The sequence below is a fragment of the Bos indicus genome, chromosome X, assembly GCF_029378745.1.
Source record: "Bos indicus isolate NIAB-ARS_2022 breed Sahiwal x Tharparkar chromosome X, NIAB-ARS_B.indTharparkar_mat_pri_1.0, whole genome shotgun sequence".
Taxonomy (NCBI): domain Eukaryota; kingdom Metazoa; phylum Chordata; class Mammalia; order Artiodactyla; family Bovidae; genus Bos; species Bos indicus.
In genome coordinates, this window is record NC_091789.1 from 125,360,287 (window position 1) to 125,385,416 (window position 25,130).

The 25,130-nt window shown below is 38.0% G+C and overlaps 1 long non-coding RNA gene across 1 annotated transcript in view; it reads left to right on the forward strand.

The window, feature by feature from the left end:
- LOC139181009 (uncharacterized) overlaps positions 1-21,892 on the forward strand; it is a 146,272-nt gene extending 124,380 nt beyond the window's left edge. Inside the window, exon 5 of the long non-coding RNA XR_011565166.1 lies at positions 15,737-21,892. This is a non-coding gene — a long non-coding RNA (uncharacterized lncRNA). The remainder of the gene's footprint in view (positions 1-15,736) is intronic.
- Positions 21,893-25,130: the final 3,238 nt, after the last annotated feature.

A 25,130-nucleotide genomic window follows, 5' to 3' on the forward strand; every position in this document is an offset into this window, starting at 1 on the left:
CCCACACATTGCCATAAGGTGTAAGATGTATTCATCAGGTCCACAGTGCCTTGTCATGCTTAACTCGTGTGTATGTGTGTGTGACGGGGAGAGAGAGATCTGGGAAAATGTAAATGCATACTAATAATGTCCAATGGAGTTTAAAGGCTTCAGGAAAATAAAATAGCCCAATAGAGTCTGAAATTAAAAGATATATCAGATGGTGTTCAGCTTGAAGGACGTTCTGCAAAAATAGGAGCAGGGACCGAAACGGGCATGTCTTACACCAGAGTACAACAAGCAAATCAGTGTGAGGAAGGGAAGCCTGAGAGAGACAAGAATGAGATCATGACATGTCTTATGTATATTGTTAAGAACTTTGTATATTATCTTATAAAATGAGGTTACAATGAGAATAAATTTTAAAATTGTGAATAAATATGTTGTACATTTGAAAGTTATATAATATTGTACATCTATTATATCTCAATGGAATAAAAATAACATGTTTGGATGTGTTTGGTGTGTTCTGGATATATATAGCCATTAGACATTTGGGTATTTCAATTATAAATATAGAGATAGCTTGTTGTTGTAGAAAGAGATTGGAATGTGATCAGTGTAGAGATGATGGTGAATAGTGAAGATTGGAAAATTTACCCATGGGAAAATTATGTAGAGGGAGAAAAGCAGTGGACAAATGATGAAACCAAAGATTCTTGACTATATTATGTTCTATTTGTACCAGTTGTAGGCAAAATTAGCTTACTCTCCATGACAGAATCTACTGACTATAATTCTGAAAATTACTGGCAAGAAGTATAGTTCAGTCCAGTTGCAAAGTCATGTCAGACTCTTTGTGACCCCATGAACTGTAGCATGCTAGGCTTCTCTGTCCATCACCAGCTCCCAGAGCTTTCTGAAACTCATGTCCATAGAATTGGTGATGCCATCTGACCATCTCATCCTCTGTTGCCCCCTTCTCCTCCTGCCTTCAGTCTTTCCCAGCATCAGGGTCTTTTCTAATGAGTCAGTTCTTCACATCAGGTGGCCAGCTTCAGCATCAGTCCTTCCAGTGAATGTTCAGTACTGATTTCTTTTAAGATTGACTGGTTTGATCTCCTTGCAGTCCAAGGGACTCGCAAGAGACTTCTCCAAGACCACAGTTCAAAAGCCCGATCGATTCTTTGGCATTCAGCTTTCTTTATGGTCCAACTCTCACATCTATACAGGACTACTGGAAAAACCATAGCTTTGACTTGATGTACCTTTGTTGGCAAAGTAATGTCTCTGCTTTTTAATATACTGTCTATGTTGGTCATAGCTTTTCTTCCAAGGAGCAAGCATCTTTTAATTTCACGGCTGCAGTCACCATTTTCAGTGATGGTGGAGCCCAAGAAAATAAAGTCTGTCACTGTTTCCATTGTTTCCCCATCTATTTGCCATGAAGTGATGGACTGCATGCCATGATCTTTGTTTTTTGAAGGGTGAGTTTTATGCCAACTTTTTCATGCTCCTCTTTCATCAGGAGGCTCTATAATTCCTCTTTGCTTTATGCCATAATGGTGGAGTCACCTGCAAATCTGAGGTTATTGATATTTCTCCTGGCAGTCTTGATTCCATCTTGTGCTTCATCCAGCCCAGCATTTCCCGTGATGTACTCTTTATATAAGTTAAATAAGCAGGGTGACAATATACAGCCTTGTCATACTCCTTTCCCTGTTTGGAACCTGTCTGTTATTCCATGTCCAGTTCTAACCATTGCTTCTTGATCTGCATACAGATTTCTCAGGAGGCACGTAAAGTGGTCCGGTGTTCCCACCTCTTGAAGAATTTTCCAGTTTGTTGTGATCCACACAGTCAAAAGCTTTGGTGCAGTCGATAAAGCAGAGGTAGATGTTTTTCTGGAACTCTCTTACTTTTTCTATGATCCAGTGGATTTTGGCAATTTGATCTGTTTCCTCTGCCTTTTCTAAATCCAGCATGAACATCTGGAAGTTCACGGTTCACATACTGTTGAAGCCTGGCTTGGGGAATTTTGAGCATTACTTTGCTAGCTTTTGAAATGAGTGCAATCATATGTTAGTTTGCACATTCTTTGGCATCGCCTTTCTTTCAGATTGGAATGCAAACTGACCTTTTCCAGTCCTGTGGCCTGGTGAGTTTTGGAAAACTGCTGAGTTTTCCAAATTTGCTGGCATATTAAGTGCAACATTTTCACAGCATCATATTTTAGGGTTTGAAATAGCTCAACTGGAACTCCATCACATCCACTAGCTTTGTTCATAGTGATGCTTCCTAAAGCCCACTTGACTTCACATTCCAGGATGTCTGGCTCTAGGTGAGTTATCACACCATGGTGATTATCTGGGTCATGAATATAGTTCTTCTGTGTATTCTTGCCACCTCTTCTTGATATCTTCTGCTTTTATTAGGTCCATACTCTGTCCTTTATTGTGCCCATTTTTGCATGAAATGTTCCCTTGGTATCTCTAATTTTCTTGAAGAGATCTCTAGTCTTTCCCATTCTATTGTTTTCCTCTGTTTCTTTGCATTGATCACTGAGGAAGGCTTTCTTATCTCTCCTTGCTATTCTTTGGAACTCTGCATTCAAATGGGTGTATCTTTCGTTTTCTCCTTGGCCTTTCATGTCTTTTCTTTTCATAGCTATTTGTAAGGCCTCCTCAGACAACCATTTTGCCTTTTTGCATTTATTTTTCTTGGAGATGGTCTTGATTACTGCCGCCTGTACAATGTCACGAACATCAGTACATAGTTCTTCAGGCATTCTGTCTATCAGCTCTAATCTCTTCAATCTATTTGTCACTTCCACTGTATAATCATAAGACATTTGATTTAAGTCATATCTGAATGGTCTAGTGATTTTCCCTACTTTATTCAGTTTAAGTCTGAATTTGACAATAAGGAGTTAAAGATCTGAGCCACAGTCAGCTCCTGGTATTTTTTTGCTGACTGTATAATCAAAGAATATAATCAGTCTGATTTTGGTGTTGACCATCTGGTGATGTCCCTGTGTAAAGTCTTCTCTTGTGTTGTTGGAAGAGGGTGTTTGCTATGACCAGTGCATTCTCTTGGCAAAATTCTATTATCCTTTGCCCTGCTTTATTATGTACTCCAAGGCCAAATTTGCCTGCTACTCCAGGTGTTTCTTGACTTCCTACTTTTGCATTCCAGTCCCCTATGATGAAAAGGATATCTTTTTTGGGTGTTATATCTGGAAGGTTTTGTAGGTGTTCATAGAACCATTCAACTTCAACTTCTTTGGCATTAGTGGTTGGGGCATAGACTTGAATTACTGTGATACTGAATGGTTTGCCTTGGAAATGAACAGAGATCATTCTGTCGTTTTTGAGATTGCACCCAAGTACTGCATTTCAGACTCTTCTGTTGACTATGAGCCCTACTCCATTTCTTCTAAAGGATTCTTGCCCACAGTAGTAGATATAATGGTAATCTGAATTAAATTCATCCATCCAAGTCCATTTTAGTTCATTGATTCCTAAAATGTCAATGTTTCACTCTTGCCATCTCCTGTTTGACCACTTCCAATTTGCCTTGATTCATGGACCTGACATTCCAGGTTCCTGTGCAGTATTGTTCTTTAGAGCATCAGACTTTACTTCCATCACCAGTCACATACACAGCTGGGTGGTGTTTTCGCTTTGGCTCCATCTCTTCATTCTTTCTGGAGTTATTTCTCCACTCTTCTCCAGTAGCATATTGGGCACCTATCGACCTGGGGAGTTCATCTTTCAGTGTCTGTCTTTTTGCCTTTTCATATTGTTCATGGGGTTCTCAAGGCAAGAATACTGAAGTGGTTTGTCATTCCCTTCTCCAGTGGACCATGTTTTGTCAGAACTCTCCAGCATGACCCATCCGTCTTGGGTGGCCCTACACGGCATGGCTCATAGTTTCATTGAAATAGACAAAGCTGTGGTCAATGTGATCAGTTTGGTTAGTTTTCTGCAATTGTGGTTTTCAATCTGTCTGCCCTCTGATGAATAAAGATAAATACAGATGAAGAAGAAAACAGTGTGCTCTAAAAGACATAATGATGGGGATAGGGAGAACACAGCATGAGCTACTCAAGCTTGTCAAATAAAAAGGAAATGACAGCCAACAGCTTGTTTATAGTGCTCACAGTGTGCCAGGTACTATTCTAAATTATATATACATATCCTCACTTAATCCTCAAAGCAGATTGAAACAGAGAAAGGTCAAGTAACTTGCAAGGCTTGTAAGAGTTAAAGTAGTTAAAATCTTTTTTTTTGTAAGAGTTAAAGTAGTTAAAATCTTTTTTTATCTATTTTAAAAATTTAAAATCCTTATTTATTTATTTTTTCTTTTTTGAAGAGCAAAATTTTTTTACCCAGGACTTCTGGCTGCAGCATGTCTGCTCTCAACAATGAGATCACGGTGGTATTTTAGAACCTTATAGCTTCAGCTGTAGTCTCCCTGGCCTTGTGTTAGAAGCAACTAATATACTACACTTCCTTGCTTCAGTTTGTACCCTAATAGGTTCTGACTTTTTGGTAATCACTATAGTGATATTGGACTTCCCTGGTAGCTCAGACAGTAAAGTGTCTGCCTACAATGCGGGAGATCCGGGTTCAGTCCCTGGGTTGGGAAGATCCCCTGGAGAAGGAAATAGCAACCCACGCCAGTGCTCTTGCCTGGAAAATCCCATGGACAGAGAATCCTGGTAGGCTATAGTCCATGGGGTCGCAAAGAGTCGGACACGACTGAGCGACTTCACTTCATAGTGATATTAACCATAACAAATAGAATATTAAGTATGCCAGTTTATTCAGTATTATTTACTTGGAAATCAGAAGCTGTTTAAACTCTTTTTAAAACAAAAATAATTCAAAAAAGAAGTAGAAATTTTAAGAAAATTTAGAATAAACATGTCCTATGATAAAGATATACAACTATTTAATCTTTGTGACATCATTTTCTTCATTTGTGAAATGGTATCTACATTAAGAATAGTTGTAGGAGTCAAAGTGTGTGTTCATAGAACATATCATATAATATTTTCAAGCTAATTTCTCAGTATTTTCTAACTTCATTAAAAAATATATATGAAAGTACAACTCAAAGTTGTATTCCAAATATAGTGACTGCTATAAGGAAGAGAAATGCTCTTGTCTAGCTATTAATAGAACATGAAATTGTCTTACCTTCATTCACTTCACAAAAATCTAATTTCATTAAAATTTAAAACTTAGAATAATGATGTCTTAATTTCTGGTTTAGGGTACTTTGAAATTTTTAGTTTGAATATTCTAAAATTATATATTTAATTTGCATCACCTCAAAGTATGCTTATAAACATCCTTCATACATCTAAGTTTGTGAGGTAGAGCTAATGTGACTTTAAAATAACATTTTAGTCACAGGTAAAGGGAAAATAAATTTCTCAAAAATATCCTATTAAGATAAGGAAAGAATAAAATCAGTAAAATGAAAATCCCTTCACATAATAGTCTACTATCATGTATAATTAAAATCTCATTTGGGTTTTAGAATTTTTGGAAAATATTCCCAATCAAATATAAGCTGCTTATAAACAATGGGGAAAGATGAAATAGAAGGTTTTATTTTTCCTAATCATAAATAATATCTGTATATGCACATTAACACTTTTGAATTTGCATTAAAACTGAAATATTTAGTCTGTTGAGAAAACATTTACTGAACACCTACTCTGTGTGGTACTATGTTAGGTTTTGAAGATACAAAAGAGAAATGGTACTTACCAGCAGTTAGATCACAATGAAGAGCAACAAGAAGAAATTACTATGGAAACAGATCGGTGCCATATTAGGAAGTAATTAGGGAAAGCTTAATAAATGAAATGTTATTTTGCCTGGACTTTTATGTTTTCAGTAGGGGGGGGTAATGTCCATAGTAATGTGATCATGAGTAATAGAGGAGAGGAAAAAAAATCAGAGAATCTAGTAAATTATATTTTAGGCAATTAGAGTGTTCATAGTATCTATTTATCCTTACTATATACTTATAATATCTATTTCATAAGACTATATAAAAATATTCCATTTATTAAAACCTTCTAAAGTTTCACAAAATGTTGATTTTCATTTAGCAAAATTAATTTAATGGCATTACAAAGTGTTGATTTGGTAACATATAGAAAATGAGAAAAGCAAACCTGAGGAAACCTAATATTTTCTAATGGAATACTTTTTTCCCCTATTGGAATACTTTTAAAATAGAATTTTATCGTTTATTCATACCCTGGTTGTGTGTGTGTGTGTGTGTGGTGGGGGTGTGTGATTTAACATGTGTCCTGGTTTGTGATGAAAAAAATTGAAGACTTGTGTGACCATGTAGGGCTTTTGTAAATAATACTCTCTATTTATCTTTAAAGTTTTTCTCAAAAAAAAAAAAAAAAATAGACTATTTGAGTGCCAGTGGGAAACTGTTTTAACAAAACTACCTGTTCTCAGGCTTGATATAAAATTTAGAATTTGCTCACCTTACTTCTTAGAATTAAGTCTGAGGTATTGCCACATGCAATACCTGTTGGTGGCAGTGAAGATGGTAGGAAAGTAACTAAAATTCTGTAGAATATAGGATTTTTGGAATGTGTATCTTAAGGCTTTAGGCAGAGTAGCTGTATAGAGACAGCTGTTGTAAGAAATGTGATTGTAGGCTATGTCTTACCATATCATATTCATCGTCTTCCCTCTTTTTTTTTTTCCCACTAGCAGTTAGTTATAGGTCAGATAGTTACCTGGAACTCACACATACCCCAAACACTTTTCCCATACCCCAAACCTACTCGTTGGAGATGGCTGGTGTGGAGAGGCATTTAGTGATCAGTGATTATAGAATCATAGGATATCATTCTGGAAACATAGTTACTTTATAATTTCTCATTCAAAACCTGAAATAGCTCTTAGGAAGAGTTGTTGAACCCAATAGATTAATTACTGTTTTCATACTATCAGCATAATCTAGAAGAAAAAGTGCTGTAGTAAGCACTTTAAATATATAATATGTAAAAAATATAGGCATGTTAAAACATGTGCATGCACACATTTCCAAACCACCCCAAAGCTGTTGCTTTTGAAATATACACACTTATTATATCATCTTTTTGAATAAATAACTGGAAAATAGCAAAACTGGCTTGAGAAACTGAATTCTTCCAAATGTGGATGTTGAGTGTAAGCCAACACTATTAATTTCATTGGAATATCCAAATGCAAGTATCTGGATGTGAGGACTTTAACAAGAATCATATTTCTATTTTAAATAGCTTGAATATTAATTTGCAGTATTATATACATGTTTTAATGCAAAATTATTTCCAGTCTCTTTTATCTAAGCCACTGAACAAACCTTAGCATTTGCAAACTTCATCTTCAAACTTCAGTCTGACATTTAGTCTCTCCTCTTTTAGTTGTCTGATTGGCATTCCATACTACAGTATGTACTGCAGGGCTTGTGTACCTCAAACTGCATATTTTAAACCCATGTGTTAATCACTGGGTGATAGATCTCTCTGCATCATTCATGTATCTACATGTTTTGCAAGTGAGACACCAAGTGCCCTATTTTAGAAATTCTCTTTTCAAGGATATTTACAAAGCAAAAGGCCATGAAAGATAAAGGCTGAAGCTGCTCCAAGAGGAATAAGCTTCCTTGTAAGAATAACTTTAATATGAAGCTGATTGTATAATACAGTTAGATTTTAATTAGTAAAATTATAATTTAAAATGTAATAATATACATCTTCAGCAGTATTTTAATAGAGATTTCAACTAGCTATTGTATTCTAGCTAAATTAAACTTCCTTTGTTCTTTTTTTATTAAAATTTTACATATCTACTTTTATGCATGGCGTTCAAAGTTTAGTTTGGCAAAGTCATATTTTATTTAGCAGTGGATTGAAACAAAAAGAATATAGAGTAAAAAGTAGAAGACTTAGGTTACATTCTGCCTTTTTTGCATTCTAATCAAATGCGTAATCAAAATTACCCAAATATACTTGATGTCTACTTTCCCTTAGAATTGGCAATAAAAAAGTCTATCTTGACTTCTTTGTCCTCACATTGTGGTGTGGATTAAATGAAATTAGGTGACATATTTTCCATATTATTATTTCCATGTATTTCTCTATAAAATGTAATTGCTTATTTATATATATTTTGCTTTATTACAAAAAGGATTGAATGCAGTTTACAATCTTAGCAGATTGAACTGATGCAAATCCCCTTTGAATACCATCTACCTCCACCACTAGGAATGACAAGCACATAGAAATGTCGGATGAAATGTATTTGAAAAAAGTTCAACTATTTTTGCAGTTGAAAGCAAATCTAAAAAAAAAAGAGTCTACTCCCAAAGTATCAGCAAGGAATAAAGAACAAAAATACAACAATAAGAGAGTGATCTTATGCTACAGAGGTTTAAATTATTAATTTCTGAACCTGAAGCTAGAACTGTAGGATAAATCTCTTCGTAACAACAGTTCTGAGATACATATAACAACATGAATGAAGCTCAGAAACATTATGCTAAGTGCAAATACATGACTCAAAAGGTTACACACTGGGCTGTTGGTTACAGATAGAATGGAACAGACTGGTTTCTCCCTTCTCCTCCCTGATGAGTACAACTCAGGACCCCGGACTAAGAGACAGTCATAAGAGGAAAGAGAGCATACTGGGTAGGAAATCTCTGATCTTGAGCATTGACATAACGGCAAGTTCTCTGTATTTTCTTACCTTAGTTTTTCTCATCTTTTCTTCTTCTTTTTTTTAAATCTATATATCCTGACTGGGCATTGGATTACTATATAATGTGCAACACGAAATAGCCACATACCCAGAAAAGCCCAAAGAAAAAGCCTGATTTCTTAGGCAAAAGATGAGGAGAGGGTCAGTCTAGGATGATAGAAATTTTTTGTCAAATAATTGCCTAACCCTAACCAAACACCATGGATGCTGTCCCGCACCCTGTCTACCTCCCCATGTGGGGCCACTGGAGACTGAGTGAGGAGTCTGGATTTCACACTGTTCTCCTGGTGGTGGTAGGAGGAGCCCCTCACCTTCTTAACTAGACAGTTGCAGAATCTTGAAGAGAGGAAGAAGCAGGAGACAGAGATCCTTTGAACTTGCATTGGAAGCCCTGGGCAGATCTTTGAACAACCCACATGTGAAACTGACCTGAATTATCACACCTAAGGGATCAGGAACTGAACTGCAGTGTGGAATAACACCTAGGTTTTCAGATTGATTACTTGGTGATATGCTTCATGAAAGTAGAATAGCACTGCAAAGGCCCTAAAAATTAATTTGTCATTGGATCCAAACCTTCAAAAGTAGGTCAGGACCTACATGCTAAACCTACACAGGGTGACTGCCAGCTAAAATAGGACCCAGAATCTCCTAACATAATAGTCACAATATCCAGGATACAATTGCTAATTGCTAGTCACACCAAGATGGAGAAGGCAATGGCACCCCACTCCAGTACTCTTGCCTGGAAAATCCCATGGACAGAGGAGCCTAGTAGGCTGCAGTCCATGAGGTCGCTAAGAGTCGGACACGACTGAGCGACTTCACTTTCACTTTTCACTTTCATGCATTGGAGAAGGAAATGGCAACCCACTCCAGTGTTCTTGTCTGGAGAATCCCAGGGACAGGGGAGCCTGGTGGGCTACAGTCTATGGGGCTGCACAAAGTCGGACATGACTGAAGCGACTTAGCAGCAGCAACAGCAGTCACACCAAGAACCAGTAAACTTCCCACCTGAATGAGGAAAGATAATCAAGGGATGCTGGTGCCAAGATGACTCAGATGTAGAAAGTATCTCACAGGGATTTTAAAACAGTTATCAGAAAAATGCTTCAATGAGCAGTGCTTTTTAAAACAAATGAAACAAAGAAAATATCAGCAAAGAAATAGAAGACATATAAAAGAGCTGGACTAATGGCTCAACCCAGGGAAGAATAGCCTGAGATATAATAGACATTTCAAATATTAAGAATACCATGAAAAACTATGCCCATACATTTGACAAAAAGGTTAAAAGTGAAAACCTCTGTGTAAAAGTATAGCTTAGAGCTTGACAGAAAACAGCAAAATTCTGTAAAGCAATTATCCTTCAATAAAAAATAATTTAATTAAAAAAATGTGTAGCTTAAAAATTTAACTTATAAGAAGAGAAACTCAGAAAAAAAGCAACAACAACAACAAAAAAACTTAAAAAGTGAATCAATCAAAATGAACCATTCAAATTAAGCCCTGGGATTATATAATTTTATATTAGTTATTATTCAAGAAAATATAATCTCTGTTATGCAGAGTGATTTAAAAAAATAGAGAGGAGAAAACTATCATTACTGTTAGGTTAAATTTTTATCTTAAATTGATAGGTTAAATTTTAACTTAGATTTTTAACTGAAATTTCATATATAGCAGAAGTGCAAATGATTTATTTCCAAATAACAAAATTCCAAACTCAACCATTCAAAAAAGAAAGATATATATTTTAACCATGGGGCAGTATATAGTACTAGGTAAGTGAATTGCTTTTTTTTTTAAATATACACTGGTTTTTTATAAGTTAATGAAATGATGGAGGGCATCGAACTGGAATGGTGGTTTTGATTTAGGGTTAGTTAATCAGAAACCATTATTTTGGACAGTAATTAGGGAGTGGATCCAGTTTTGTTACAGTCACTTACATATGTATTACAACAAAATATACACATTGATGACAACAGAATCATCTTTTTAGTCTGTGAGAGACTGCTTATCCCTCTATTTTCTATACCAGAAGCAGGGCAAATTAGAACTCAGTAGTTTATTCAAACTGTTATAAAGTAATAAAAGCATAGTTATAGAGCTGTATGGTGAGTAAGAATGAACACATTCCTGTTCACTTCATAGAACATTACTCTCTGTTCCTCCGAAGGCAATACCCATCAACCTTCTCTCACACTAGCATTAAGACACAAGTTCTACTCACCATCAGTAACTAAAAGTCTATCAATATATTGAGTTCTTTGTTACTGTTTTACTTAAAACCAGTTCCTGCCCTTGGAAAGATATGTCAGGGAAATAGCAATAAAAATGTCCCTCTTAGTGTAGATATAAATTGCTTCTGCCTTTGTGGAGGCAAATGGACAGCATATATTGAAATTTAAATGTGAATTATCTGTGATCCAGTAGTTATTTTGTTTAAAAGTAAGGAATCAGATCAGATCAGTTGCTCAGTCGGGTCCGACTCTTTGCAACCCCATGAATCGCAGCACGCCAGGCCTCCCTGTCTATCGCCAACTCCCGGAGTTCACTGAGACTCACGTCCATCGAGTCAGTGATGCCATCCAGCCATCTCATCCTCAGTCGTCTCCTTCTCCTCCTGCCCCCAATCCCTCCCAGCATCAGAGTCTTTTCCAATGAGAGAGCGGTTATTAAGAATACTGGTCCTGACACTAGATAGTATGTGTGGAACGCCCAGATCTAGCACTTACTCTGTGAACTTAGACAAGGCAATTTTTACCTTCAGTGCAGTGTAAAGATAATAACACCTTTCTCACATAACACAGTACTTGGCACATAATATTATCTTAAAGCAATCATTGTACAAATGCACCACGAGACATATACAGCAGTCTCCCTAACAATATTTTTCTAAAAACTTAAAACAACTACTTAAATGATGACTAGCATAGATGTTACTAAAGACTTGCATTTACATATATTTGATCACTGTATCCCTGTACATAAATGAGATATATTTCATATGCAGAATGAATAGCTTCAGTACAAATTGAGTGGGAACAATTGGTTGACATAAGCCATATTATTTAATTTGCCTGTAAAATGTAAAAGAAACTATTTGTCTAATAGCTATTTTAATATGTGTATTTAAATCCCCAGAAAGAGATATAAATGTACAAATACTAAAATGATAGCAGTAGATATTTTGGGAAGAGGAGTGTAATTTTGATGAGATCAAGAGAAATTTTTTCATATATAAAGTTTTCATTTTTATAAAATATATGTATGTGTTGCCTGCATGCATGCTAAGTTGCTTTGGTCATGTTCAACTCTTTGTGACCCCATGAACTACAGCCCTCCAGGCTCTTCTGTCCATGGGACTCTCCAGACAAGAACACTGGAGTGGGTTGCCATGCCCTCCCTGAGGGGATCTTCTCAACCCAGGGATCAAACTGACATCTCTTACGTTTCCTTCATTGGCAGACAGGTTCTTTATCACTCACCCCACCTGGGAAGCCCATATGCATGTGTTGCTTAGGGTTTATTAGACAAATTTAAAATTAATGATGACAGCACAAATTTTATAAGTTGTTTTCACAGTGTGGTAAAATAAAAAATATTGACCAGAGACCCATCAATATTGCGTTTCGATAATGAATTTTGAATATGTATTCAAATGGTATGCTTGCCTGTTAAGGCAATGGACCTACGCTTTGTGATAATAAACAGATATTTTAGAAATAAGACAAATTTCTGTTTTGGTTCAAGCAACCTGGACCTTACCATAGAGTTAATCAAGTCACTTCAGTCGCTCAGTCATGTCCCACTCTTTGTGACCCCATAGACTATAGCACGCTAGGCTTCCCTGTCCATCACCAACTCCTGGAGCTTACTCAAACTCATGTCCATCAAGTCAGTGATGCCATCCAACCATCTCATCCTCTGTGTCCCTTTCTCCTCCTGCCTTCACTCTTTCCTAGCATCAGGGTCTATTCTAATGAGTCAGTTCTTTACGTCAGGTGGCCAAAGTATTGGGAGCTTTAGCTTCAGCATCAGTACTTCCAATGAATATTCAGGACTGATTTCCTTTAGGATGAACTGGTTTGATCTGCTTGCAGTTCAAGGGACTCTCGAGAGTCTTCTCCAACACCACAGTTCAAAAGCATCAATTCTTTGGCGTTCAGCTTTCTTTATGGTCCACCTCTCACATCCGTACATGACTATTGGAAAAACCATAGCTTGAACTAGAATGATCTTTGTTGGCAAAGTAATGTCTCTGCTTTTTAATATGCTGTCTAGGTTGGTCATAGCTTTTCTTCCAAGGAGCAAGTGTCTTTTAGTTTCATGGCTGCAGTCACCATCTGCAGTGATTTTGGAGCCCCCCAAAATAATGTCTGTCATGGTTTCCATTCTTTCCCCATCTGTTTGCCATGAAGTGATGGGACTGGATGCCACAATCTTAGTTTTCTGAATGTTGAGTTTTAAGCCAACTTTTTCACTCTCCTCTTTCACTTTCATCAAGAGGCCCTTTAGTTCTTTTTTGCTTTCTGCCATAAGGGTGATGTCACTTGTATATGTAAGGTTACTGATATTTCTCCCGGCAAACTGGATTCCAGCTTGTGCTTCATCCAGCCCTGAGTTTCGCATGATGTACTCTGCATATAAGTTAAATAAGCAGGGTGACAATATACAACCTTGACTTACTCCTTTCCCTATTTGGAACCAGTCTATTGTTCCATGTCCAGTTCTAACCTTTGCTTCTTGACCTGTATACACATTTCTCAAGAGGCACGTATTCCCACCTCTTGAAGAATTTTCCACAGTTTGTTGTGATCCACACAAAGTCTTTGGCATAGTCAGTAAAGCAGATGTAGATGTTTTTCTGGAACTCTCTTGCTTTTTCAATGATCCAGCAGATGTTGGCAATTTGATCTCTGGTTCCTCTGCCTTTTCTAAATCCAGTTTGAACATCTGGAAGTTCACGGTTCATGTACAGCTGAAGCCTGGCTTAGAGAATTTTGAGCATTACTTTACTAGTGTGTGAGATGAGTGCAATTGTGCAATAGTTTGAACATTTTTTGGCATAGAGTTAATAAGTACCCTCAAAATTTGAGGAATAGAAAATCCTGCCTGGATGTTTTATATATTTAAGTTTTTAAATGAAAAAAGGTACCTGAAGGAACATTTCATAGCCCAGGCAGGAGAAGCCTTTGGTATATAAATTTCAGAGTATTGGTTTTCATTTACAAAATTTTACAAATTTTGCCAGTATGTGAGAAATTGACAATTTTTTTCTGGGTTCCCTAAGCCCTGATTCACCGAAGTTATGTGATCCATCACTAGTTCCAAAATTTCTCATTCCTGGACTTATTAGTCTTATTTAGGTGCTGAGAAACAATTAAATGGGGCACAAATAATAAAGCTTAAAAGGCTGTTTATAAAGATTATTTAACTTAGAGTGCATCTATTGCCACAAGCATGATAATGAAAAGATTGGAATAACCCTTTTCCAGTTTGCCATTTGTTCAACTCAGAGTAAAACCTGAAGGATTCAGAGGAGAAGCCACGTACTATGTGGCTGGGAACAAACACAGTGCTAAGAACTTTCTTCTTTTCTTCAGAATTGGATTATAAAATATTATCATTTGTCAACACATTTCTTTTTCTAATAGGTGTAAAAACAAATCCAAAAATATCATAGTGGCATGAAATTGTGATATTCATAAAGCTCCATCTTGATCCAATTAAAATAATGAGAAGGCCTGCATACTAAAAAGTTTATGGTATACCCTTAATATATAATAATATTTTTAAAAATACATTAGGCCATAAAACAAGAGTAAGCATGTATATCAAGTGTTCTGCTCTTTCCTTTGATGACAAAATTAGTGTTTTATTGAAAATTATTAATAGAACACTAACCAGAATTATTGTGTATATTTTTCTGCTGCTTTAAACATTTAGTTTGCCTTTTGGGGAAGCTGAGATTAAATTCTGCAAAAAAATAGATGAACTTGACAAGTATTCCACTTCCATTAATAAAAAAGTGAAATGGACGCATAGTGTTCTCATTATAAGCTATTATAATAGTACTAATTATACATATACTCTGATATGTAATGATATATTCTGTTTTTTAACTCAGAGCTATAACTATCTTCATATTTCAAATATTTCATATTAACTCAAATTCCAGCCTTACTTTGTACATTATATATCTTTTTAATGTATTATCAGTGTTTTTTATTGACCAATTTCAATTGAGAAAAGATTTTATCATCTCATTAAAGATAAAACTGTAGTTGCTGAGTTCATGAAAAAGAGGAAGGATTTGTAAATCCATAAGTAGACTATCCTACTAAATAATAATTTATATATAAAGTTCTAAAATGGACAATGCATTCTGTATTTAACCAAGTAACTGCAAATACATTAGTTAATCAATTTGTAATTTATAATTTCATAATTTCATGTGGATAATAATTTTATAATTATAATCATAAATTTATAATTTCATTGTGTATCACATGAACTGACTTCACAAAATTATTTTTATTCTGAAAATTGTGCTAAACCTCTTAGCGATTGCAAATAAAATTGGAAAGAATAATGTATCATTTCCATATTTTGAAATTTTTAAGGATGAAAGTTTGTCTTAACTTGTTATTTCCAGCACTTTATCCTATGCAGATACTCAGAAGTTATCCACTGTATGTTGTCTGAATTTCGTTCATAAAACTTTAGCAGAAAAATACAAGACTATTCAGATACATGATGATAAGTTTAGAGATGCTGACTAGCTGAACTCATATCCATTAATCTACAGTTATCAAGATATTTTATTTTTTTTTCCCTCTTATAGAATGCTTTATTGTGTGGCATCCTTGAGCTAAAGGGTCACTTGGGGAGATTTCTGGTCCCTAGATTAGGTCTCTCTTTAAAATGTTTCTTTTTTTTTTTTTTTTATTTCTTAGGACCAACCTAAGTATATCAAAGCCGAAGAATTGATGCTTTTGAACTGTGGTGTTGGAGAAGACTCTTGAGTGTCCCCTGGACTTCAGGAGATCCAACCAATCCATCCTAAAGGAAATCATTCCTGAATGTTCATTGGAAGGACTGATGTTGAAACTCCAATACTTTGGCCACCTGATGTGAAGAGCTGACTCATTTGAAAAGACCCTGATGCTGGCAAAGATTGAAGGCGAGAAGAGAAGGGGACGACAGAGGATGAGATGGCTGGATGGCATCACCAACTCGATGGACATGAGTTTGAGAAATCTCGAGGAGTTGGTGATGGATAGGGAAACCTGGTGTGTTGCAGTCCATGGGGTCACAAAGAGTCAGACATGACTGAGCAACTGAACTGAGCGGAACTGATTGCAAATAAAACTAGCCTCCAGGCATTAACTCAAAGACTGACATCTGCCTACTGAAACGAAGCATGCAGCGAGCCAGGAGCTTCCTAGTCTCATCTTTGTTGTGCACTTAGTATTTGTATGATCATGGCAAGACGTTTAACCTGAGTCAGTTTCTACATCTGTAAAATCAGAGATTTAGATGTCACATACTTTAGTGACATCACTTTAGTGAGTGCTTACCCTGAAGGTTTGCATGTGGTTGTGTGTGAATAAGACAGCCTTCATTTAATTCCCTCCTATATCACTTAGCTAGTGCCTAAGATTGTCTCATCGTATTCAAAAGCGATATAAATAAGCATGTGTTAGGAAGATTAAACACAAATAGGGATGTAAAATGCTTATGATATATAGAATCTCTCAAATTTTAACTGTTATTATGAGTTTTTAAGCCATGAAAATGCCTTAAATATTTTTGTTTAATTTTAGTATAAAGCCATCTATTTGCAATATGAATAGCAATATGAATTTGCAATATGAATAAACTCTTCTGGTTCAGCCTTTTAAATTATGTTCCAAGTTTGATCATAAGTATGAAAGAAAAACATAGTATATTTTATTACATATGCTTTATTGTATGGAAAAATATTTCTGAAGATACGGAGTGTCAAGAGCTAAACTAATTAGTCAATGAAAGATATAATGTAAACCTCTTTAATGAGTAAGTCAGTGCTGTGCTGTGCTGTGCTTAGTCACTCAGTCCTGTCCAACTCTTTGCGACCCCATGGACTTTAGCCCACCAGGCTCCTCTGTTCGTGGGATTCTCCAGGCAGGGATAGTGGAGTGGGTTGCCATGCCCATCTGCAGGGAATCTTTCCACCCCAGGGATCAAACACAGGTCTCCCCCATTGCAGGTGGATTCTTTACAGTCTGAGCCACAAGGGAAGCAGTGTAAATCAATATAAAATGCTTATATGGATTTTGGCGTATTTCAAATCTTTGCTCTTAAAAAGAATTTATAATCTAGATATCAAAGTAAGAAGTAAACAGTAAAAGTAGTATAATTCATAGTTAAGAACAAATATCAATTACTGGACTTTGAACAAGTCAGATTAGCATATGATTTGGTGATGAGAAAAATCCTGAGTTAGGAAACAGACAGTCATTCAACTGAATGTTGATAAAGGGCTAGACTGCAATGAACAAAAAGTGATGCACATGAAGTGGAAGAACGATATGAGTATTTGCGCAGGCGTAGAAAAGACCGTGATGTGTTTTGGAGACAGTGAATAGATAGGGCTGGAGATGTTAAGGAGATAAGGCTAAAATGATGAAACTGAGATCCTTAAATGCCTGTTTAAGGACTACAGTTTTTCCTTCCAAGACAGAAAGAGGAAAGTGTAATTTTAACACAGGACAAGTAATTTGCAGGGGTGTACCTAACCTTTCCTGATAGCTCAGCTGGTAAAGAATCCGCCTGCAATGCAGGAGACCCTGGTTCGATTCCTGGGTCAGGAAGATCCCCTGGAGAAGGGATAGGCTATCCACTCCAGTATTCTTGGGCTTCCCTGGTGGCCCAGATGGTAAAGAATTTGCCTGCAATGCAGGAGACCTGGGTTAGGAAGATCCCCTGGAGGAGGGCATGGAAAGCTTGCATGCTGATGTTATTGGCTAAGTCTAGCCTTTACATTGATCTGATTTGTTGTCATATATCAGGTACTTTGCTCTAACTGGCTGATTTCTACCTCAGTTTTCTCTGATTGGCAGACTCCTGGTCTGTACATTGCTCTGATTGGCTGACTTCTAACCTGACTCATTTGGCTTACCTCAAGCCTGTACATCGCTCTGACACTTTGCTCTGATTGGCTGACTCCTAGCCTGAACCTTGCTCTGATTGCCTGACCTCAGGCCTTTACTTTGTCCTGATTGGTGGAATCCTAGCCCATACTTTGCTCTGATTGGCTGAGTCCTGGCCAGTACTTTGTTCTGACTGACTACTTAGACCATCCATATGTATGACTGGCTGAATACTAGCTCATACTTTGCTGTGATTGCCTGAATCCTGGCCACTACTTTGTTCTGATTGGCTGACTTTTAGGCTGCACCTCTTGTTGATTGGCTGATTGTAGCTTGTCCTTTGCCCTGATTTCCTGACTCAAAGACTATAAATTACTCTGATTGCGGACTCTAACTTGTACTCTGAGCTGACTGGCTGACTACTAGCCAGTACTTTACTCTGATTGGCTGACAGTAGCCTGTAATTTGCCCTTATCAACTGACTCCTAACTTGTATATTACTCTGATTGGCTGACTCCTAACCTGTGCATTGCTCAGAGTGGCTAAATCCTATCATGTATATTGCTCTATTAAAGACTCTTAGCATTTCCCTGCACTGATTGGCTGACTTGAAATTGCACACTGCTCTGATTGTCTGACTCTGGATGGTGCATTGTTCTGATTTGCTTACTCCTAGACTGTGCCTTACTCAGATTGGCTGACTCGAGCCTGTACATTGCCCTGATTGGCTGCCCCCTATCCCCTACTTTCTCTGATTGGCTGACTCCTGCCCTGTATTGCTCTGATTATCAGAGTCCTAGTCCTATGGTCTGATTGGATACTACAGAGTCTGTTCACTGCTATAATTGGCTGAATCTGAGCCCCCAGTGAGATTGCCTGACTCCTGGCCTGTATGTTGCTCAAACTGGGTAACTCCAAGTGTTCTTTGCTCTGATTGGCTGACTCTTAGCCTACACCTTGTTCTGATTGGTGAAAACTAGCCTACCCTGATTGGCTGACTTCTGTCCAGTACTTTGTTCTGATTGACTGACTCCTAGCCAGGTCTTGGCCCTGATTGGCTGACTCTGAGCCTGATCTTTACCCTCATTGGTGGAATCTGAGCATGTACATTTAACCGTTTGGCTGACCTCAAGCCTGTAATTTGTCCTAATTGGCTGACTCCTAGCCTGTATTTTGCTCTGACTGGCTAACTCCTTTCCAGTAGTTTGCCCTGATTGGATGACTTCTGGCCTGTACTTTGCACTGATTGGCTGACTCAAAGCTTGCATGCTGATGGTATTGGCTAAGCCTAGTCTTTTCACTGATCTTATTTGCTATCTTACTGTATTATGGTCTGACTAGATGACTACTCGGAGAAGGTAATGGCACCCCACTCCAGTACTCTTGCCTGGAAAATCCCATGGACAGAGGAGCCTAGTAGGCTGCAGTCCATGAGGTCGCTAAGAGTCGGACACGACTGAGCGACTTCCCTTTCACTTTTCACTTTCATGCATTGGAGAAGGAAATGGCAACCCACTCCAGTGTTCTTGCCTGGAGAATCCCAGGGACGAGGGAGCCTGGTAGGCTGCCGTCTGTGCGGTCACATAGAGTCGGACACGGCTGAAGCGACATAGCAGCACCAGATGACTGATTGGCTGAACTCTATCCTATTCTTTGCTCTGATTGGCTGAGTCCAAGTCTTTACTTTGCGCTGATCAGCTGAGTCCCGTTACTGCTGCTGCTAAGTCGCTTCCGTCGTGTCCGACTCTGTGCGAGTCCTAGCCTGTACATTTCTCTGATTGGCTGAACTCTAGCATACATTTTGCCCTGATTGGCTGACTCCTATCTTGTATTTTTTTCTGATTGGCTAACTCCCATCAGATAGTTTGCTCTGATTGTCTGACTACTGGCCTGTACGTTGCTCTGATTGGCTGACTTCTAACCAATACCTTGTTCTGATTGGCTAAACTCTAGGCTATACTTTGTTCTGATTGACTGACTCCTAACCTGTTTTTTTCTCTTATTGGCTGAGTCCAAGTCTGTGCTTTGCCCTAATTGGCTGAGTCATCCTGTGTTTATTTCTCTGATTGGCTAAACTCTAACCTGTACTTTGCTTTGATTGGCTGACTCCTAGCCTGTTCCTTTCTCTGATTGGCTGAGTTCAAGCCTTTACTTTGCCCTTAGTGGCTGAGTCCTATCCTGTATTTTTCTCTGATTGGCTAACTCCCATGAGGTAGTTTGCTCTGATTGGCTGTCTCCTAGCCAGTTCCTTATACTGACTGGCTGAACTCTAGCCTATACATTTCTCTGATTGGCTGACTCCTAACGTGTCCTTAGCTCTGATTGGCTGAGTTCAAATCTGTACTTTTCCATGACTGGCTGAGTCCTAACCTGAACATTTCTCTAATTGGCTGAAGTCTAGCCAGTCTTTTGCCCTAACTGGTTGACTCCTAACTGTTCTTTACTCTTATTGGCTGAGTCGGAGCCTGTGCTTTGCCCTGATTGGCTGAGTGCTAGCCTGTACATTTCTCTGATTGGCTAAACTCTAGCCTGTACTTTGCTGTGATTGGCTGTCTCCTAGCCAGTTCCTTATACTGATTAGCTGAACTCTAGCCTATACATATCTCTGATTGGCTGACTCCTAACTTGTCCTTGGCTCTGATTGGCTGAGTTCAAACCTGTACTTTGCCATGACTGGCTGAGTCCTAACCTGAACATTTCTCTAACTAGCTGAACTCTAGCCAGTCTTTTGTCCTGACTGGCTGACTCCTAAGCTGTTCTTTACTCTTATTGGCTGAGTCGGAGCCTGTACTTTGCCCTGATTGGCTGAGTGCTAGCCTGTACATTTCTCTGATTGGCTAAACTCTAGCCTGTACTTTGCTTTGATTGGCTGACTCCTAGCCACTACATTGTTCTGATTGGCTGAAGTGTAACCAACACTTTGCTTTGATTGGCTGACTCCTAACCTGTCTTTGGCTCTGATTGGCCTAGCCGGAGCCTGTACTTTGCCATGATTGGCTGAGTCCTAACCTGAATATTTATCTGATTGGCTGAACTCTAGCCTGTCTTTTTCCTTCATTGGCTGGCTACTGGCGTGTACATTGCTCTGATTGGCTGGCTCCTAGCCAGTACCTTGTTCTGATTGGCTGACTGTAGGCTCTAGTTTGCCCTTATTACCTGACTGTTAACTTGTATATTGCTCTGATTGGCTGATCCTTAGCCTGTGCATTGCTCTGATTTTCTGACTCCTATCCTGTACTTTGTGCTGAGTGGCTAAGTCCTATCTGGTAGTTTTCCCTGCTTGGCTGAGTCCTGGCCTTGCCTTGTACTGATTGGCTGACTTGAAATTGCTCTCTGCTCTGATTGTCTGACTTGAGCCTCTACATTGGTCTGAGTTACTGACTCCTCTAGTCAAGGCCATGGTTTTTCCTGTGGTCATGTATGGATGTGAGAGTTGGACTGTAAAGAAGGCTGAGCGCCGAAGAATTGATGCTTATGAACTGTGGTGTTGGAGAAGACTCCTCAGAGTCCCTTGGACTGCAAGGAGATCCAACCAGTCCATTCTGAAGGAGATCAGCCCTGGGTGTTCTTTGGAAGGAATGATGCTAAAGCTGAAACTCCAGTACTTTGGCCACCTCATGTGAAGAGTTGACTCACTGGAAAAGACTCTGATGCTGGGAGGGATTGGGGGCAGGAGGAGAAGGGGATGACAGAGGATGAGATGGCTGGATGGCATCACTTACTGGATGAACCTGAGTCTGAGTGAACTCCGGGAGTTGGTGATGGACAGGGAGGCCTGGCGTGCTGCGATTCACGACTGAGTGACTGAACTGAACTGGACTGAAGTATATCAAAATATGTATCTTCTTTATCTTTTGTCCTGAATAATTTTAACACAAGCACATATGTAACCCTGAAATACTGGGGTAATTTTGTTTGTATGCTGGCCTGGCTAGAAGAGTTAATAAAAATAAAATTCTGCATGTTGTTGTTTGTGTAGTTTGGTTTTCTTGTTTTGTCCTTCCGCTGCTATAAATCTGACTATAGGAAAATCGGAGCTGTGAAAAGGTTTATGAGAAATTGATAAATACTGGTAATGTTTATGTTTCATCACCTCATAGTAGGCATCTACTTGAACTTTATCAGCTTTCTGAAAGTTGATGAAAAATTGATAATGACAGAATAATGGCCAGGTAACAAAGTGAGAGTTCTATATGAAAATGATGTATATGTGTATATGTATATATATATATATATATATATATATATATATTAACATGGTTCAACTTTAGAGAGAATTTCACATTTTCAAACACTTATTTGTACCCATATACTAAGAAAAAACAAATGACTTTTAGAAGTAGGAAAAAATCAATCTAAATCATGTTTCTTTTCATAGACTCTTTAAATACATGGTTGTATCTCAAAGCCTGTGTTTTGCTTATGTATTACTGCGTAGAAAACCATCCTAAACTTCATGATGCAGAGTGACCATTCGTTTCTTATGTTCGTGGATTCTGAGGCTTGGAGATTTGGAAAGGGCCCATTGAGGTCAGCATGTCTATGTTCTATGTCAGAGACCTCACCTGCAAGGTGAATCCACAGCTGGAGGCTGGAATCATCTAAAGTTTGTTTTTCACAAGTCCGGTGTTTAATGGTGGCTTTTGTTTGGAACCTTCGAAGGGGCGCTTGGTCAGAACACCTACATGGGGCTTCTTCATAGGATTCTTTGTGTTTCCTCACTGCTTGGTGACTGAATTCAAGAGCACGCATACCAAGAGAACTAGATGGAAATTGTATCATCTTCTAAGAACTTAAGTGGCCCAGCCTGAGAAATTACATGATTAACCAAATTCAAAGAAGAGGGACATAGACCATATCTCTTGCTGGTCCGTGTGTTACAATCACAATGTAAGAAAAACATGTGAGATAGAAGATACTGTCATGGCTATTTATGGAAAATGCAATCTGGCACAGGCAGATTGAAGGGACACTATTCAAGAGAAGATCTACAAATGGACCAAGAAACAGAAGAAAAGACCACCAGAATAATTAGTCATCAGATAAATGCAAGTGAAAACCACCAAAAAGTACTACTACATACTCACTGGAATGGCTGGGTAATTAAAGAGATAGAATAGGCCAAGTTGTTAGTATGTGGAACAACTGGAGCCGTCATACATCACCAGTGGGGATGCAAAGAGCACAACCACTTTGAAAAAATAGCTAGGTCGTTTTCTCACGAAGTCATAGCAATTGCACTCTGAGTTGTTGACCCAAGAGGAATTAAAACATATGTCCACACCAGTATTTCCTTATGAATGTTTATAGCAGCTTTGTTTTTTCATTAGCAAAAATCTGGAAACAATGCCAAAACCCATCAGTAGGTAAATGAATAATCACATTTTGGTCTTTATGGAATTCTATTCAGCAATGAAAGAGAACAAATTACCCACACATGTAGCAACATGGAAAATTTTAAGATATTCTACTGTGCAAAGGAGCAGTGGAGAAGAGGGTGTATGATTTCATTTGTATGAAATTCCAGAAAACATCAAAGTAATCTGTAGTGACCAAGATTAAACTTGTGGATGTCTGAGGCTGAGAGTGGGTTGGAGGAAAACCACCTTCTGGAAGCTGGAGCCTAAGCCTGCTTTAGGTTTAGCCAATCATTTACCCCACCTCAGGAATTTGAATAGAAGGAGATGGTGTGGTGATGGAAGGGTGGTTGAGAATTTAGTCATGCCTGCGATGACATGCTGACAGCTTCTAAGTCTGAGAAAATGATGCCAAATCAATATCGTATCCTGGCAGTTTCTGTAGCATGATGTTGGTTGTGTCTCCATTACTCAGATCGCTTTGTTTTCTACTCATCTTCTGAGCCTGGTTCCTAAGCCTTCCTATTGATTCTGTAAGCTGCAGCTATCCTTCCAATAAATTTACATTCGGCTGAAGTTACTTGGAGTCAGCTTCTGTTGCCTTAAAAAAAAAGAACCTGGACTGAAACAGACTTGCAGGTGCTGAATAATGGAAATTTTTCTTACTATGCAGCAGGAAAGCTTTTCAGTAGGGAATTCAATAGGAAAGTACTATTGCGTGCAATATACTTAATGATACCATTGTTTTCAGTGCACTCTGGCTTACATTGCACTCATATTCTAAGAATCATCATACTTTGTCTTAATTATGCAGATAATGGTAATAAATGGCCTGGTTTCTTGATCATTTATCTATCAAGGTCCCTTTTTTAGGGTGGCTTAATTTTAAAACTCAGGCTGAAATCAATATCCCCCTCTGGAATAATCTCCTCTCTACTGGAGGGTTTCTTAACTGTCTCAGTTGATAATTCTATTGATCAACTTCAGGTTCACCTTTGATGCCAGTTCTGCTCTTATTTCTAATAACTGGCTCTTGGCTATATACTTGGCAAAGGCTTTTTCTTCTAACTCTAGGTAATTCACTAGATCCTTGTTATTTCCCCATCTTTGAGCAGACATATTAGTATTGAGTCCCTTTAACTGGCCACAAAGTACTACCTTAAGCCAAGCCTCCATCATGTTGAGCTTTGCCTTTTAGTACTTGTATTGATTACCAGTCAAGAGATTTTCCTAACACCTTTTTCCTGCCAGAATATCCACTGGCTGCCCTCCAGTGGACATTGCTGATTACATGGGCAGGCTGCCTGCTTGGTTATTTTCCTACTGCCTACTGACAAAATTCCCCAAACATTCAAGTAGCCAATCCAGATTCTTACTATTAATTGCCAGAAACTTCTCAGACTATGCTTCCTATAGCTTGATGAAGTCTCTGGTTCCTTGGTCTCTTGATGTGTCTACTCAGTTTTGATGGATGACTTGATAAAATCATAACTTTTGTTCTCATTTTTAGTGTAGTTAAAATCCACTTTTATGCTTATACCTGGCCTGGTTAGATTTGATTAGGTTTCTCATATATTGTATTTTCTTTCTCTCTCTCTCAATGTAGGTAGAGGAACTTTTATCATTATTGAAGCCATCCAGGAAATTTCTGCAGACATTCTCCAAATTTAAATTTATACAAGAAGATATTCTCAGTAGGGTCTTTGTAATATTGTGAGTTTACTTTCTCTGTCTGAAAACAGGTACGTAACAGAGGCTGAATTTCAGCAGAAGGAGAGACTAGATTTTCTCAGTGTCCTATGTATTTTAATTTCATTTTCATCATGTTTTAGATTAGTTATTTTTTAGTAAGATCAATG